Source organism: Dreissena polymorpha, chromosome 7 (genome assembly GCF_020536995.1).
Source record: "Dreissena polymorpha isolate Duluth1 chromosome 7, UMN_Dpol_1.0, whole genome shotgun sequence".
NCBI classification, from domain to species: Eukaryota; Metazoa; Mollusca; class Bivalvia; order Myida; family Dreissenidae; genus Dreissena; species Dreissena polymorpha.
The window spans coordinates 71,331,011-71,348,779 of NC_068361.1; the positions used below are offsets into that span (position 1 = coordinate 71,331,011).

Sequence of the window (17,769 nt, forward strand, 5' to 3'; positions counted from 1 at the left end):
CGATTTGTTTCTCTAAAATATTGGGAATTAAGCTATCCAGACCATGCATATGCACACACAAATGTATCTTGTCTTTGACGCATCGTCCAAGTTATTTGGAGAACACGCTTGTGGGCTGGAACGTTTCAAGTCTGTATCCGATCAATACGCTTTCTGATTCTGATGGCGTGTGACGATGTATTTGCCTTAGAGTCTTAGAGGCATAAGGAAACTATTCTGTGTTTTTTTTGCATTGCATTACCAACAATTATTCTCAGAATAACACTATTGTTAGTACTGTCTTGTGATTTATTCATTGCATACCACCATTTATATAAATGACTATGTGAAAAAAACACTATATGCATACTAAGAATGTTAAAAGAAATCGATGTTGTTCAGATTGCGTTTAGTCCGATTCATGTATATATTTCGTTGCAGCGATGGCAAAATGGTTGTACCCCATTTGCTTTTCTTGATCATGTGTACCATATAAGCCTACAAGAATCGTATAGTTGCAAACTAGAATCGTTGAATATCCCGTATATCAAAATAAGCTGAAACAATAGTTGTGCCTAGGAGATTTTCGTCTAATACTCGACCAGAAACAGATTTAGAAACTTTATGGAAGCACTTGCTAAAAGTGCAATATTTCAAATAAAAAGATAACGCTGATATCGTAGAATTGGTCATCAGTTCATACGTGCCATTTTTTAATTCAATCAATGAGAAATAAACAAAAAAACAAATATGACATGTCCAATAATTACACAATTCAGCAAAACAAATATATATAAGACCAACGGTTTTTCCCTGATTGTCAAGATTAGATTGACATGACTGTAAAGAATTATTGCCAAGTCGTTTAGTAGTTCAGAAACACCAGGATTCATTGTTCAACGGGAATATATTTAGCACAAACAATTTTACACTTATGTTCAGATGACTTTTGTTTTTAAATCTGAACAAATTTAAAAACAATGCGTACACTTAAGACAGTGTTAATTACAAGAGTAGTATTTTTTATAATTCTGTAAGCGAATTAATGTAATAATGAATCGTCATACCGATCGTATTACTCAAGTAAACACACCGACAAGTATTTTCAGAGAAATAATGTGTTTGCAAGATATATGGAACAAAATCAGTTGAATAGTTTTAGTCATTATGAATCAAATTAATCAAGTTTAACGGGTCTTTTTTTATTGTTCGGTTTATGTCACAGACCCAAGCATTCATTGCCTAGTTTCTGTTGTTAGCGAATGCCTCGGCTATGTTTGTCACGTCATGTAAACCTGTGTACATGTGCTCTGGACGTGTTTTTCATTTTCCCCGGGTATCTGCCAAGAAAATAATTTGGAGGACTGGGACTGTACGTATACAATTTATACAAGCGTTAAGATACATACAAGCATTTTAACGTGTTTCAGTGTTGAGTGCGTGAAACCGTTGCGAGTAATATTATCTACCGACATTTCTTATGTTAACTGTTAAGAATTTGTCTCGCTTTTTACGACAAACAATTGTGTCCTTGTAAAAAAGAAACACTTTCGGATAAGTTCGGTTTCTAAGATTCTGAATTGTATTACACGCAGGGTTAACATACTTAAGAAGTAAGGTTTTGGACACGTATTGTGTGAAACGTTTGCCATTATGGCTTATTTATCAAACTGTCGGAAAGATTTTAATAGAAGATGTTTTCTTTATGCCATCTCTTCGTTTTACTACTAATTAATAGACTGACATACGTTGCGCCGTCGTTCTGTATAAGTTAGGTTCTTTTGTCACCATTACAGTGAAACTATTTTATTGGCATTTAAACAATAAGTAATCCATAATTGGTCGATGCAATCTTTGATGTATATGCAGGTCAATTTTTAATGCTAATTATATTTGACAACTAAGGAAACCATAATGAATGAACCTATTGACAACGTATTCGTTGATTAACTCTTTCGTAGAAGTATTTAATTGGCAATTACTAACTGCAGTCTATGCATGGAAGCCATTTATGCTTTTTTTTTGTTTTTTTGATTTTATATTATTTTAATAAATTTTAATAATATAACACGGGGCTAAACTTGCTATTTGGTACTCGATAAAAAACTGTTTAAAAAGGGTCAATTAAAAAATGCAACTTATCCGATGGTGCGCATTAAGCCTACAACTTGCAACAAAGCTTATAGTGCAAAAACAAAAAGAAAGCAACATTCCACGCATTTGAGTTAAAGTTATCAATAGTACAAGTCGCGATTAGGCGTCGTGAACACATTCAATTAGACAAAGAAACGAACAATAACATTTAGCGTGGTCTGTGACATTTGGTCCTATTTCGCTAAGCGTTTGTCTAAGAAAAAAACATTTTATATTACGTTATATTATTTACGCTGACTTTGGGTCAAATCATTGCTTCGTATTTGAAAGATTTCTGAGTATAGTATGAAATAAAAACAAATTTTAACATTTTAAAAGTGTTTGGATTTTACCTTTTTAATTCCACTGTCAACTGATTACTTCCCTTTTACCGTAGCTGGAATATATTTACATGCATTAAGCCAGAGGTTAAAGAAGTAAAGTAAAAACATTTTTGTGAAAAATGAAGGACACAGTCAGAGTCTATTTAAACGTAATTGTTGCCATAAACTGAAGTACTAATAATATAATAATATAACACTGAGCATAATATATCCTAACAATCGAAGCTATACGCTATACGTTTGATAACACTTGAATTTCTACATACCAAAACAGGCTTAGAGTTTTATCCAGACTAAAAAATGGCAGGTCTTATAGTCCCAGGGATTAATTAACGCTGGAAGAAATATATATAACGTTTATTCAAAACATGTCAAATTTGGACAATAACACTCGAGGGCCTATAAAAATCAACGTCCATTCAGACAATTGGAACCCGCCCTAAATAACAAAATCATATTTATAAAATAGTAATACCAAACAGTGTCATTCCAACTAATCAAACAAAATGAATTCAGCGTTTGTTAATATCGATGTGAAAAGCGAAAATAAACTTGTGTTCAATATAACTAAAGAAACATATATCAGATGGTTCTAATGTAGAATAATCCACATAATATAGGGGACAATAGCCCTGGAATTATTATATTTGATGTTGATATTATCCATAGAAGTAGACCAACCTTGTGCATTGACATCAAACGGTAGATCTCAAATTGTCAGAAAAGACAAAAACAGAAGCAGAATTGAAAACCTGTTCCCTGTTGAAACAAATTGATGTCAATTTTAGTCATATTACCTAACATATTTTGCTTATCAAATCGTTTTTTTAAATCTGCATCCTCAGTAAATCATACATCATGCAATTCAGTCTTCAAGATATCTTTCGTTTTAAAGGGTCAGGTTGATTGCTTGAACGTAGTTTGCATTAAAACAGTATCATTTTATAAACGGATTGTATAAAATGGTTGCTTGAGACATATGCTTCAATATTGAAAACACTCTTGTTAGTCAAATATTTTTTTAACAATAATACAAAAGTAACCCCAAAAATAATTTTTATAACGATAAAAGCAATAGTATTTGTAGTAGTAAACGCGTTATGGATAACATGTAAATACCATTACGCTATTTGCATGGTCACGTTCGATCTAGGAACACTATAGTAAATTGTTACTGCACTTTCATCGCGTTATCACAGTCACGGTCGACTATTTGCCATCTATGCAAAGCATTGTCAGACATCAAGTGACATCTAGAAAATTTGATTGGAATCGGTATGGCGTGATTTGTTAATATGAAACAAACCATTTGAACTTGTTTATGCCTCGCAATTTTGGTCGTTTATGACTCAAAGGTTTGAATGTATAACAAGAAATGTCAGAAGACAGAGCGCTCGATTTTTCGAGTGCTTAAAAGTATAACGAAAGCCATCATGGGATCATGGGGCAATTGTTTATATTCAATAATGTCAAGTTAATAAAGTCATTTTCTAACAATAAAAGGACCATAATTGAAACATATTGATCGGTTATGTTTTAAAGAAGTGGTAAATTATAGACAATTCTGAGTTCAGGTATATTTTCCACAATCTATTGAACATTTGTAAAGACATAAAAGAAACTAATAAGATACTATTTCAAGTATCATAGCAATAGCTTAGGTTGGATGGTTGGACGGTCTTTCAAAAATAAAATAATGAAAAAAGAATAAAAGGATAACAAAAATATTTTTTATGGGGGGGGGGATTCTAGGGTGGAGCGGGGGGGAGTTTGGGTGGAGTCCATTGTGGTATGTCAGGTAAGTATTGTTTTGTCAAAGTATGAATCAAATCTGATCCCAAATAAGGAAGTTAAGGCAATTTAAGCAAAATTGTTTTATTTGACCTTGAGGTTCAAGGTCATTTAAAGGTCAAGGTCAAATTCAACTTGCCAGGTACAGTATCCTCATGATAGTATGAAAGTATTTGAAGTTTGAAAGCAATAGCCTTTATACTTTAGAATTAAAGTGTATCTAAACACAAAATTTAACAAAATATTCGACGCCGGGGCGAGTAGTATAGCTCTCATTTTTCTTCGAAAAGTCGAGCTTAAAACCGAGAAATATCTTATATATGAAGTTTGAAATAATTGTTTTTCACTAATAAAATTTGGTGAAGAATAATGTAACAAGTGTTGCAAATATTAAACTACGTTTGAAATTATGTAATAACGTTCTCACGAAAATATGAAAACATGTATACTACTTAAATTGTATATTGATCTTTCTTCAAAATGATGTATATTTGGTATTTACTTCATGTTGTTATTGCATGTAAATGACAAAGAGCTTCACATGTGTTAGTCTACATAAACGATTATGTTCTGTTCTGTTAATGAAAATGATCTATTGAGATCAACATTTGATATCATAATTATACACACTATTATATACCATGCTCCAAATGATATTTTGGAAGATTGAATATAAAAATTCTTCCAGTTGCATCATATGTATTTGCAAATTAAATTTATTGGACTTACCATTCGCACTTATTTGCAATCTTATATCTATAACAAATGAATGCAACTTAATACGATTCTATGTTCAAATAGCAAAAGCGATGCTCTGGCTGGTGCAATATTTAGATTGTTCTTTATAGAGTTGTTTTTCATTGTCTGGAAAAAATAAATGGAACAAATTATGTACCCACCGGCAAGCGCTCCAAACAACCAAAAGTCACAAGAAGAAAAAGTTCCTAAAAGCTGTTTTTATATCCGATAAATCCGTTTCTTTGTTTTGTTGAGTGAACAACAAAGCTGCTTCTTACAAAAACTGTGTCACGCAGACCAGGAACACGTTACTTGAAGTGATAATGATGGCAGAAAAGTCAAGGCCATGCAGAAATAAAAGCATTTTTGAAGGCAAGTGACAAGATTCACAAAAACGCAAAGGTAGCCGCTAAATGGTTTCATTACATGTGTAAACTAAAGTTAATAAACATATTTGTGTTTGAAAGACTGTAAATAAAGATACAATCTAAATTTGTTTCTTTGTAACTTGATTTTTTGTTTTTGTGTGCAATGTACACGTAAGTTCAAAAGCACGGTATGCGATGCGTATTTTTCTGCAGTTGTTGTGAAATGTCCAAGAAATGGTTCAATCAGGGAGTTAAATGTAAACAAAACCATTTCGTCGGTTCAAAAACCTCGTTTGTACTATTAATAAATATAATTTGTTTGTTTTCGGGAGACAATATTTTTTTCCATGAGTATTTGCACAAGCGCAATGTTGGATTTTAATGAACATTTCAATTTCAACTGGCCCTCCCAATAGGCGACTATGACCAAATTGATTTGAGTCTGCTTGATCCGAGCAGAAAGGAATTATTTTTAGATAACAACAGACATGAAAGGTAATAGACACGTTACATGGAAAAGCAAACAATGGGAACGCATAGATTTATGATCCTTAAATTTTCGAAATATCAACGTTATTGATAAATAAAGGCGGCATGGACTACTTAATTGTGGATAAATAAATGCGGTGCACAGAGTCGGGTTAGAAATGAAAATTACTTTTCTACCAAGATGGCCAATTTGAATGATAAGACATTTATCTGGAGAAATTCTTTAATTTAACCCCTTTTTAAATAGATATTAAACATAATATTAAGCAAGATGTCATTTAAAATGCTTATTGTATAGGAAAATTATTAATTCACTACTATTTAACAACTTTGCGACATGTATGAGTAATCAATGATTGTATAAGCTAGTAGAGATTATTTTGTTTAACACTGAATAACTTACTTGTAGTTAGATATTTAGTTAATTCATATAGTATGATTGATATGTCGATCACTGATAACATCAGACAGTTAAGCAGTTTTCTTAAATAGAATATCAATGTTATAAATGTGACGTCTAGTGGTGCACATACATCGAAATGAAATACACATTCGTTGAAATAAAATAGTGATTAAAAACACCATGATTAAAAAAAAAAATTCCTTTAAATGCTATATCTAGCCTCTGAGCCTGTTAAACATACAATTGCGTTGTGCTACAAATTAGCACAAGTGCATTTTTCAACCAAGTTTCAAAATGGATCTCTTGAGTATTGAGTGAAAGTCACATCCATTACAGCATTAAGCAATTAATAAAAGACACAACCATTTAATAATACGTTTAATAAAATAAATACTAATAATGCTTTATTAAGCAAATGAAATACAATTGCTATACATGTGCTTATATTAAGAAAAATAAAAGTAAAGTAAGACAGTTCATAACACGCTCATTCATGCATACAAAATTATAAAATTTGATTTTATTCCAATCTTCTGTATTTTTGTTATCCTTTATCATATAAGTGTGCAAATATTACCTCCTTTAATTAATAATAAAAATGGTAATAACTATGAAATATTATAATATGAATGTCTCGTAAATTAATACCAAATAAACTGTTGAACATATATACCAATAGAACATCATCTCATCAAACAAAATGTTAATATAGTAGATAACTCATACAATTTACCAATGTTATTAATTTAGAACAGAAAAACATTCATACGTGAGCAAATAAACATAGTAGAGGCAACAAAAACAGTACTCTACCGGAATGTGCAAAATTTGCAACAAATCTCAAATTTAGTATGTAACTACTAGAGAAACATTTCAATGTTCAGTCTTGATAAGAAAACCATCGTTATATATATTATTACATTAATTTTCCTATATTCAATGTTATTAAAACAACAAGTATAGTTCATCGTTACATGTACAAAATAATAACAAAAAGCTGATACAAAGCAATGGAAAATGACAATATACAATATTCTAATTGAAATCAGACTTTAAACATGTATATTCTTAGCATTCTTATATTTAATGACTTATTACAGTGGTACACAGATATCATATTTTAATTGTCAACAAAAGTAGAAAGGTACTTTACTAGGTCGGTCATGATAAAATATTTTTCTGCAATTATTGTACAGAAGATGCACTAAAACAATGTCTTAGTTATAATAAATAAGTTAATAGCGTTTTGTGATTACTATGTCAATAAAACTGGCAATGAATTTAACAATCTGGCTTCATGGAACTTTGCATAAAAGTTAATCATACGATTGCCAATCTGCCGACAAATTTTACTGTGAAATAATATAAATATTGTACATCGGTACACGTGTTCCAAAATGTATTTCTTTTATTAAAACCAATTAATCTAACGGTACATTTCATTCATAATTCAAGAACAGCAAAACAACGTTAATGTAAAACCTTGTTAATTAATGAAAATAAAGATTATCTACCGTAATTCACACTTAACATTTGTAACTTTAAAAAATAAGTTTTTGATTATATATATATATAACAAAGAAAAACATATTTTTATAAGAAATTAGTCTAGGTAACGCAAATTTGCAAATTCGATTGAAGTGAGGCATATTTAAATATCCGATACAAGAGATTTAATTCAAACTCGGAATGAAAATACATGATAATAATATTCTATATTACATTAAAAATCAATTATAGATTACGTGATAAATCAGTAATAAGAAACTCATACAAATATTATAAATATAATACAAATTGACAATGTGCGAACTTGCCCATTCCTTGAATACATATTACAATCATAAGGCATACACGAACACGATATCCGATGAAGGTGTAACAATTTCATCGTTTAAGTATGACAACAGATGTAAAACGTGAATGCACCTCTCGGCAGGCCAACGCCCATTAATCATTTTGTTTCAAATCCACAAAGTAAGACAAGTATTACTAACCATACGTGTTTTTTTTAAACACCATGTCATTAGGGAATTAAAGCTTATACTCTATCCAATAATAAAGACACCCCGTGTCGGAAGCTTAGATGGTGTTTATTGCAATTGAGTGATGATAATTTAGGTGTTCATTGTACTTGAAAAGATAATTGTATCGATTTAATATTAAAAGTCCATCTGAACTTGACCTTTGACCTATTGGCCTCAAAACCGACAGACATCTTTCCTATTTAGCCTCCCAATTTGAATGATAGAAGCTATAAGTGTTGGCACGATATCGTGCTGTACGGACCGAACATTCGACCTACCGACTGATCGACACACGAATATATACAAATCCGCTACTTCAATTATTTATTATTATTTTTTTTGGAGGGGAGGTGGGGAGAGAACAGGTGTCTACAATTTAGTTGTAAAATTGAAATTTCATTCGATATACATGTATTATATACAATTATACACTCAATATATTAGCATATACAGTGCTTCAAATATAAAATCATACATCGAACTTATGTATTTTTACAGACAACAATTAGAGAAGTTGTCTACTATCGGAGACTCAATAAAAATGATAATTGTTTACCAAATAATATGTGTATTTAATCAAACAACAACAAGTAAATCGAAAGAAAAAGATTTGATTTGCGAACTTTTCTGTTTATAAATTAAAGTGGACAAAAATAAAAATAAAAAGAACACTCCTTTGTATGTTCAAAACTTCTTAAGAATAAATGAATTTGTTTTCTTCTGGAATGTGATGTTACCGTGTTACCCTGTAAACAAACGTTAGCAATATTTTGAAACAAACGGCATTACACAGTTAACAAGAGATGTGTTTGTCAGAAACACAATGCCCCCTATTGCGCGGCTTTGAAGCCATATGTTTGACCTTTGACCTTAAAGTATGACATTGACCTTGACCTTTCACCACTCATAATGTGCAGCTCCATGAGATACACACGCATGCCAAATATCACGTTGCTTCAATAGTGTAAAAGTTATTGCAAATGTTAAAGTTTTCGCATGGACGGACAGACTGACAGACAGACGGACTGACAAACAGTTCAGGTGCTATATGCCACCCTACCGGGGCATTAAAACACGTTTAAATATATTCTGAACAATGATAAAAAATATGTATGAAATGAACAAGAATAAGTATGCTTTTAAATATTACTAGTGCAAAGCACCATGCCTTTTTATTGATTTACAAAACAATCACAGTAATATTAATCGTGGTACTAAACATCTTGATTAAATTTATATGCAATTTTCAGGAAGTTCAACAAGAAAATTCGTTCGTGAATATCTGCACTTTTTCTTTTTTCTCTTTATGTTATTAAAAGAATAACTGTTTTAAAACCTTAAAAGATATATTCCAATAACTGTTGCCAGAACCGTGGTCCAATCAATAGATTCTGGAATCACAGGATGACAGCCATTGGTGGACTTGGGCGTGGTTTCAAAGTTGACTGCAAAGACAAACAAACGATGGGTTGTTTTATTTTACTAGGTAAGTGAATTCAGTTTACATAATTTCATTTATCGCGTCTTGGTTTAAGAGATACTGTTTTGAACTATATACTGTGAGTTTCTCGATAGAAACATGATCACATTACACTATCGCCCAATCTCAAAAAGCTTCTTTATTTTCCTCTTGTAATTTCACGCGCAAGCGCAAGAGCACACCTGTCGATCTTATTTGCTAACATTGGCTGGGAGTAACCCAACGATAATTTTAAAAACATCACATGTAGTACATAATGAGTTTACTATTGTACCAGACCATATGTATACTAGAGCACGGATAATCTACCGCAACAATAATGCGTTTATTTATTTCATTCAAATCAAAACGTGTTATATATTCATTGGGATATGCATATTACAAGTTTGAATGCCAGTAAAAGGAAAGAAAAGACAGAAAACAGTGAGCAACATGACGATGTGAAACTTGAATTAAAATTTGACTTAATACTATACAAACATTAATATCTTTTGTTAAATAACGCCGATGAAACAGAGTTAATACGATCTAACATATACATAACAATTTTGACAGTTTATCGCACTTCTTTTTAATCTGTTAACAGTGTAGACCTACCATGACTGGTTGTAATATATTTTTTAAATAAAAAATAAATATTCATTTAAACAAAATCGTATTAAAAAACCGGTAATAAGTGAATACAATTTTATGTTTTAATAAAACATTTAACAATAAATGGTCCTTACAACATTTTATTACGTTGATCATTTACTTAGTAAAACTCTATTATACCGGTATGCATACTGTATCCTTATAGCAAACTGGTGAACGATATTTGATTATTAAGGTAAAAAAGAAAATCTAGTATGTTAACACTGACATTGCGACAACACTAATGGTATGTAGGTCCGCTTAACGTTTTTTCTAGAGCTGTAACGATTCGGTTCGATGCATCGAAAAACCGGTTCAACGCCATCGATTCGATTTCGATACCAATACGGCCAATTTCGATTCGATTCACTGCAATGCCAATTGATCCGCATTTTAAACCTTATTTTCCAAATCCGTCGTCTAAACGTTCTCGTCATTTGTAATACGTCTTGTGATTGGTCAATAGCCAATTAATGAATGAATAACATGCTGACCAATACATCAGTCGGTAAATGGCTTCTTGAACCAGTCACGCCGAAAGACGCACCGCCAAAATTAAAATCATGGTATGGGAACATTTCGGGTTACGCAAGGTTCTGATGCAAAGGCAACTTGCAATACGTGTTTTGTTGACGTTAGTTACCCATATTGTTTGTTTACTAAACTGTGTGCATTCTGTTAAAAAGTCAACTGGAAGTTGTTTATATACTTACATGTTTTTTGTTTTGTTTTTCTGTTAAATACATGTGATACATTGTGCATTTTATGTTATTTAAAAATAACTCAACAGAAAGTTTTGTTCACTAAATTTGTTACTTATAAAACAATCTTGCGTGTTTTAATTTTATTTTAAAAATGAACACTCAAAAATGTACAACATAATAAGTTTATAACAAGTACTAAACATATTAACCCATGCTCGTGACAAAATAAACATGAAATAGTTTGCAAAATAAGCAGCAAATAGTTTGATTTGAATCGAATCGAAAATAATCGAATCGGACCATTTGGTATCGAAATCGAATCGAATCGAATGATGGGTGAATCGTTACAGCTCTAGTTTTTTCCTTTAGCTTTTGTACGATTCCCATCGTCCATAAGAATATGTAATGACATGAAGCAATCTGTCAAATCTATTTTCCCTTTTTGTAAGGTTTTGGAAATGTAAAGTTAATTTAGAGAAAATGATCGCAACCTTATAATAATATTTTAGTGAATTTAGAACAAATGATTGAAAACTGTGCATGGATTGCTAACAAAAACTTACGGGTCTACACACAAATTTTCGGTTTGTAGGAAGAGTGGAAAAACACAGGGTTAATTTGAGGCTATTTAAATAATTATTACCTGGGCAAACATCTGTCGAATCAAGTGCAGACGGATCCCTTATGGACCTTTTGCCTACATGCGCACTGTTACAGTCGTCTGTAAATGGTGATAGAAAATAGTATGCATAGCGTGATTGCATAAAACTCTAATAGCGGTGTGTTTTTGTCTTATACAACTTCTTCTTACTAGTGTTATTGTTGTTTCAGTTATCAATCTTTTGTCTGTTCATGCTTAACTTTAGTTTTGTAACTGACTCAAGTGATACAGAGCGTTGACAATTTGATTTGTGATGAATTTTGACATTTGATTTTCAAGCACGGCCTCCAATGTAGCGATGTGATTCTTATACGCGAAAATTAACCTCCTCCATGGTTGGGTCAAGCATGCTATTGAATGCGTTCATCCTTTCATAAAAAGTAAAACTAATTTGACAATTATGTGCATTATTTTGAATTTTCTCTCAGGATGTGACTTTTACCTTAAAGGTAGTCTTGAGTTTTTTTTCAGAAATTTTCAAATTTTCCATTCGCAGTGTATTAAACATATTGAAATGTATTATTGCAATCATATGCGGTTTAAAGTGGAGGCTACAATTGAAATATAACCAATTCATATTACTACGGGCGAATGAACGTGATTCTCATTTGATAATTTTACTTTATGCTCTTGATACACACGCTGTACTATTACGAAAGTATTAATATAGAGACATGAAATATTCACATCGCTTTAGAACACAATATTGACTATTAGATCCAATCACAACGATGAAAGAGGCTGTTGAAATCTTTATATGTGGTAACCATTCTTTCACATCGGAATACTGAGAATATTGACTATATCTAAGACAAATAATAGAAGCATATTCAAGTAGAGACACCAACTTAATATAAGGCACTTATTAAATACTATACTCACATGATTCTGCGAGTGCCTTGAGGGTTTCGAAAATGGCGTCCGTCGTATTTGAGAGAAAATATAGATTAGATGCCGTCACCATAGTTGTAACGTTGTCACATGGCTTATGGTAGCAGGATGCATTCGGTAGAAGTTCGGTAATCCGATAGTCAGCTAAAATATATAAAAGTCGTATTACGAATGAAAACGTGAGAATCTCAAGCTCTTTCGTGTGTGCATTTCTTTTGCGTTCTACCATAATTGGTAAAGACATGCTAATGATTTAAATGTTATTTCAGCGTATCATCGTTACTTATGCCGTCAATATCTGAAGTTTCGTGTACATGGTTAATGTCAGGCAAAATTCAAGATCTTAGTGTGCGATCAAATTGCAAGCGGTTATCTGAATAAAACTGTTGCCATTTATTAATACGACGTATATGGACATCATCAAAATATGTAATGTTGTGCGCACTCACATGGCCCTTTTTATATCAACGATATGACTAGCACGAACAAGTTTACATTTAAGTTACAAGAAATATATAATACATGAAATGCAATGTTTGTACTGAAGCATGGCAGTTATTTTCCTGTATTGAAATCTTTAGTTTACATGGTAACAAAATATTTCTAGCTGATTTGAACGTGTTTTGCGTGTTTGAATGTATATACATTTATCAAACCGCTGCATTGATATCTGCCTGATATAACACTGCCCGATATATTGTTTTTATATCTTTTCAAAAGGAAGTTCTCATATCATTCGATGATAGGAGGTAGGCCATATTACTCGGAATCATCTATAAAGTAATCATATTTAGTAAAATCTAATCAGATTCAACAAAACAAACAATTTCATACCAAGATGTAATGTATTTTAAACACAAAATGCAACACAAATAGCAAATAAATAGCAAATAAACATTCAATTAGTAAGCGCAAGTGCTTATGACGTCATTATAAACACGTCAAACGAAAAAAATCATATTCTTTCCCTCTAAAAAATGCAGCTTTTTAGCGAGTTTTTTTCCGGGGTTTTTTAATCGTTGACATGGAAGTATGATAAACAGAAAAACGGGTTTGTGCCTGATTTTTTTTGTGCAATATATCAGGCTCGGCACGAATGCAATAACGGGTTGGCAAGCCTCGCCGTTATATTATTCTCATCCTTGCCTGATGTTTTACAAAAAGATAAGGTAGTAGCCTGTAATTCTCTATTTATTCAATGATATGAAAAAATATACATGCAATGCTCCTTTTATTTATTTTTGTTGTCCTCAGGTAAGTTATAATATCTCTGTCATCTAATTTTTTTTTGCACTTACCAGTGTCTGTTAAGAAAATCGCTGAAATGCTATCATTCCAGAGCATTTTATGATCACTTCGCATTAAATTGTCGTATACAGGGTTCGCAGCCAATGTCGTAACATCCGCATACGGTAGAAGTATCTTCTCGATTCTTAGATTGCTCAGCTTTTTCCATGCATTTGTAAAGGTCGTTCCAAGCAAGGAGTCATTATCCTTTCTATATATATTTAGTATGAAATTTCCTTTCGAATCGTTTGCCACAAGATTGTTGTACTCGGGTAAGAAGTTGGCCGTCTAAAAAAAGTATTTTTTATCGGCAAGTATATTTTGCATGCTTTTACAAATGATTGTTTTATTAAACTAACATTCACATGCAATATACTATATTAACAATCAAAATGCAAGAACAAAAGTGTTTTACATAAATTTCACATACGTTTGCTGCAAAATTGCAACATGTAAAACGTATCTGACGTGATTAAAATGCGAAAGATTCCATTTGAAACTATGTAAAACATACATGTGATCGTGTCAACATGCACAATGGTTAATTTGCCTTGTGTAATCCATTATTAAGGATATGATGGCAATTTCGAACTTACAATAGAATGTACGTACACCTGCAGGAAAACGCTGAGAATATTTAGCCTCGTAATATGACATCACCGTGTCCATGACGATAATGCCCTGCTGGGCAACAATAGAGGCGTTGTCTTTATATATCCGGTTCATCCACGGTTGCAGCAAACCCTCGTTAAATTTGCTACTTCCTATATACCCTATGAAATGCATGTGTAAACTTTGTTAGTATGAACAGTATGTAAAAGCATGTGAATCTATATTCCGATATTTTTTAACTTCATCAAGGAAATCAGACAAACACAATGAGGTGATTCAACACATATATTACTTATGTTCTCGGCAAAAACAACTCTTGCAGACATTGAGAGCTTTGCACATGTTCAGATAAATATCTTAATCACGGTGTTACATTCTAAATATTGATGAACGGTTTATGCGTTACGCAAGCGTAAGGTTAAAGGCAATAATTATAAATAGTTGACATAGCACTTTTCATTGTTTCTTTGAAACACGCAAGATATGAGTTTTATATTGCGAATAAGGGAAATTCAACTATGGACGCTAATCGTAAAATAGATAAGGTGCATACTATCTTCTTCTAGATCAAACGCAACGAATACAATCATGTTTTTGAATACGATTCCTTTTTTATTCTCTTCTGTTAGAAGACTAGCAACTTCCAGCAATGCAGCCATTACGGAGCCATTGTCATTCACACCTGAGAGTGATAAATGGTTCTAAGTCTCTGTTTTATTGATTTTGATGCATCCTTAATACTCCTAATGACATGAATATTATAAAAGAAATTTCTGATAAAATCGTCATTAATATAACGAATACAATGTTATTTGGTAATATACTTTATCTTGCAAGGCTTAGAACAACGGAGTTGCGGACATTGTTGTTCGAACCGAGAAAGCTTTTCTATATTTGACATGTTCCGACTATTTTTCAGTCTTGTCCAAACTTTCGAGTCAAGTTGTCATAAAAACAACACGATATATAACACGAAAAACTTAATAGAAGCTTTTTGAAATGGGCGATAGTGTCATGTCTTCAAGTTTCTTCCTAAAACCTCATAGCATATCGTTCGAAACAGTATCTCTTAAACTGAAATGCTGAACATGAAATCACTAGTATGCGATATGAAAGCACCATATGTACTTTGTTTAATCAACAACATATCGTGTGTTTGTCTTTGCAGTCAATTTTGAAACCACGCCGAAGCCCGAGACCAATGGCTGTCATCCTGTGATCCCAGAATCTTTTAAGAGGACCATGATTCTTGCAACAATTTTGACAAATATCGTATACAAATATAAAACAATTAGCTGTTTTTTGCTATAAATTGTAATTGTGTGATTGTAAGCAAAATACTGCTAATGTTAGTTTTCATGGTTACAACAATTTCCTGAATACAAAAGTACTGACATTCGTAAAACGTTTTGAACATACAAAGGTTTTTCCTTCTGATTTGTTTATCTTTTATTCATAAAATTCCATTGATGAGCAAGAACGATAAGTTTTAGAAATTTATTGTTTGCAACCCCAAACTATTTCCGTCTGGTTACTTTAAAATATTGTGTCAAATAAAAATATTAATTGGAAAATAAGAATAATTTGTATTATGTCCCCTGTAGGGTTGCATATCAGTCGCCTTCTCCGTCTGTTCGTTTGTCCGTATGTCCATATGTCCTTTTTTCGGTCCGTCTGGAATTTCGTTTTTCCGGAAAAACAACGCTTTAAGATATCGAGCTGAATTTTGGTATGCGAGTCTACCTACATGACATACAGATGTAGTGTTATCTTCGTTCCAGCCCGTTGATATTTGACGAAGATACGGGCCTTTGACTTATCTATTTTTCTGCAAAGTGAAGTAGTAAGCTTTAAATGGAACTATTTTTTTCATAATTTTGCATGTACAATGTCTATTTTTGACAAGGGAAGTAATATTTTTAAAAGAGATATATTCCAAGGAAACAGCTTCTATTAAAGGAAGCAAAAAGCATGCATATTTGAGACAAACGTTGATGCAGACATTTTCACTCTAATAACCGTTTTCCGGAGTTGTTTACGCAACGCTTTCCGATATTGAGCTGATTTTTGGTATGTGATTCTACATACATGCCCTACAGATGAAGTGTGAAATTCGTTCCGATCAATTGCTTTGTGGCGAAGTTATGGGCCTTGGACTTATATATATTTGCTCTATAATAATCGTTTTTTACGCAACGCTTTCAGATATTTAGCTGATTTTTCGTATGCGAGTCTACTTACATGACCATATAGATGAACCATTTGTTTTTATTACAACTGTTTTTCGGAGTTTTTTTAACGCACCCGCTTTCAGGTATTTAGCTCATTTTTGACATGTGAGTCCACCTAGATAATGTGCAGATAATTTTGAAATTCGTTCTGGTCAATTGATTTTTGGCGAAGGTTTGGGCTTTGGACTTTTTTTTTAGTATTTTCTCTATAAACACCGTTTTCCGGAGTTTTTTACGCAACGCGTTCATATATGGAGCTTACATTTGGTGTGTGAGTCTACCTTCATGGCCTACAGATGATCTTTTGTTATATTTGAACGATAAAAAATGAAAACTTTAATTGGATATCGTGTTCGTTATTTATGCGCTATGTTAGTTACTTTTATTCAGCGAATGCTGTATCACTCTTCCAAGTTATTTAGAATATGGTATACATTGTGATGATTTGATTAACACGAAATGTTTCTGTACTAACTACATACTAAATTCGAGATTTGTTAGAATAATGAACTTTATGTTCGACCCAAATGTTTATGTTGCATATTCCGGTAGACCACTTTATTGTTGTCTGTAAAGTGTCAAATTAACTTTCTCACGTATAAATGTTTATTTGTTCTACACTAATTAATATAATGCAATGGTTGCTTTGTGTTATGAACAAAATAAACATTGTTTTTGCTTAGATGATGCTCCAATGATCTATGAGTTCAACTGTATTTTTGTGTCCATTCACTTTATATTAATATATGATTCTAGCCACTTACCTAAATATATATATAAGAATGTTCATAGTACTTGTATTTTAAGTGTTTAAATATTATCATAAGTATTTAGTTTAATAAACGTACTTTTCACATGTTGTTGTCATTTATTGATTGCTATATGTGCAATTGATTTGACTTTTCCTCTATACTAATACCCAAGCAATACATTTGGACAAATTGCACGAAGTTGAAAATGCACATGTGATAATAAGTAACACGATGCCGTTTTCGACA

General features: G+C 32.1%; 1 protein-coding gene across 2 annotated transcripts in view; it reads left to right on the top strand.

Annotated features, from left to right (window-relative positions):
- LOC127837315 (neurogenic locus Notch protein-like) overlaps positions 1-17,769 on the top strand; it is a 516,941-nt gene that overhangs the window by 389,194 nt on the left and 109,978 nt on the right. The gene's annotated exons all lie outside the window — the stretch shown is intronic.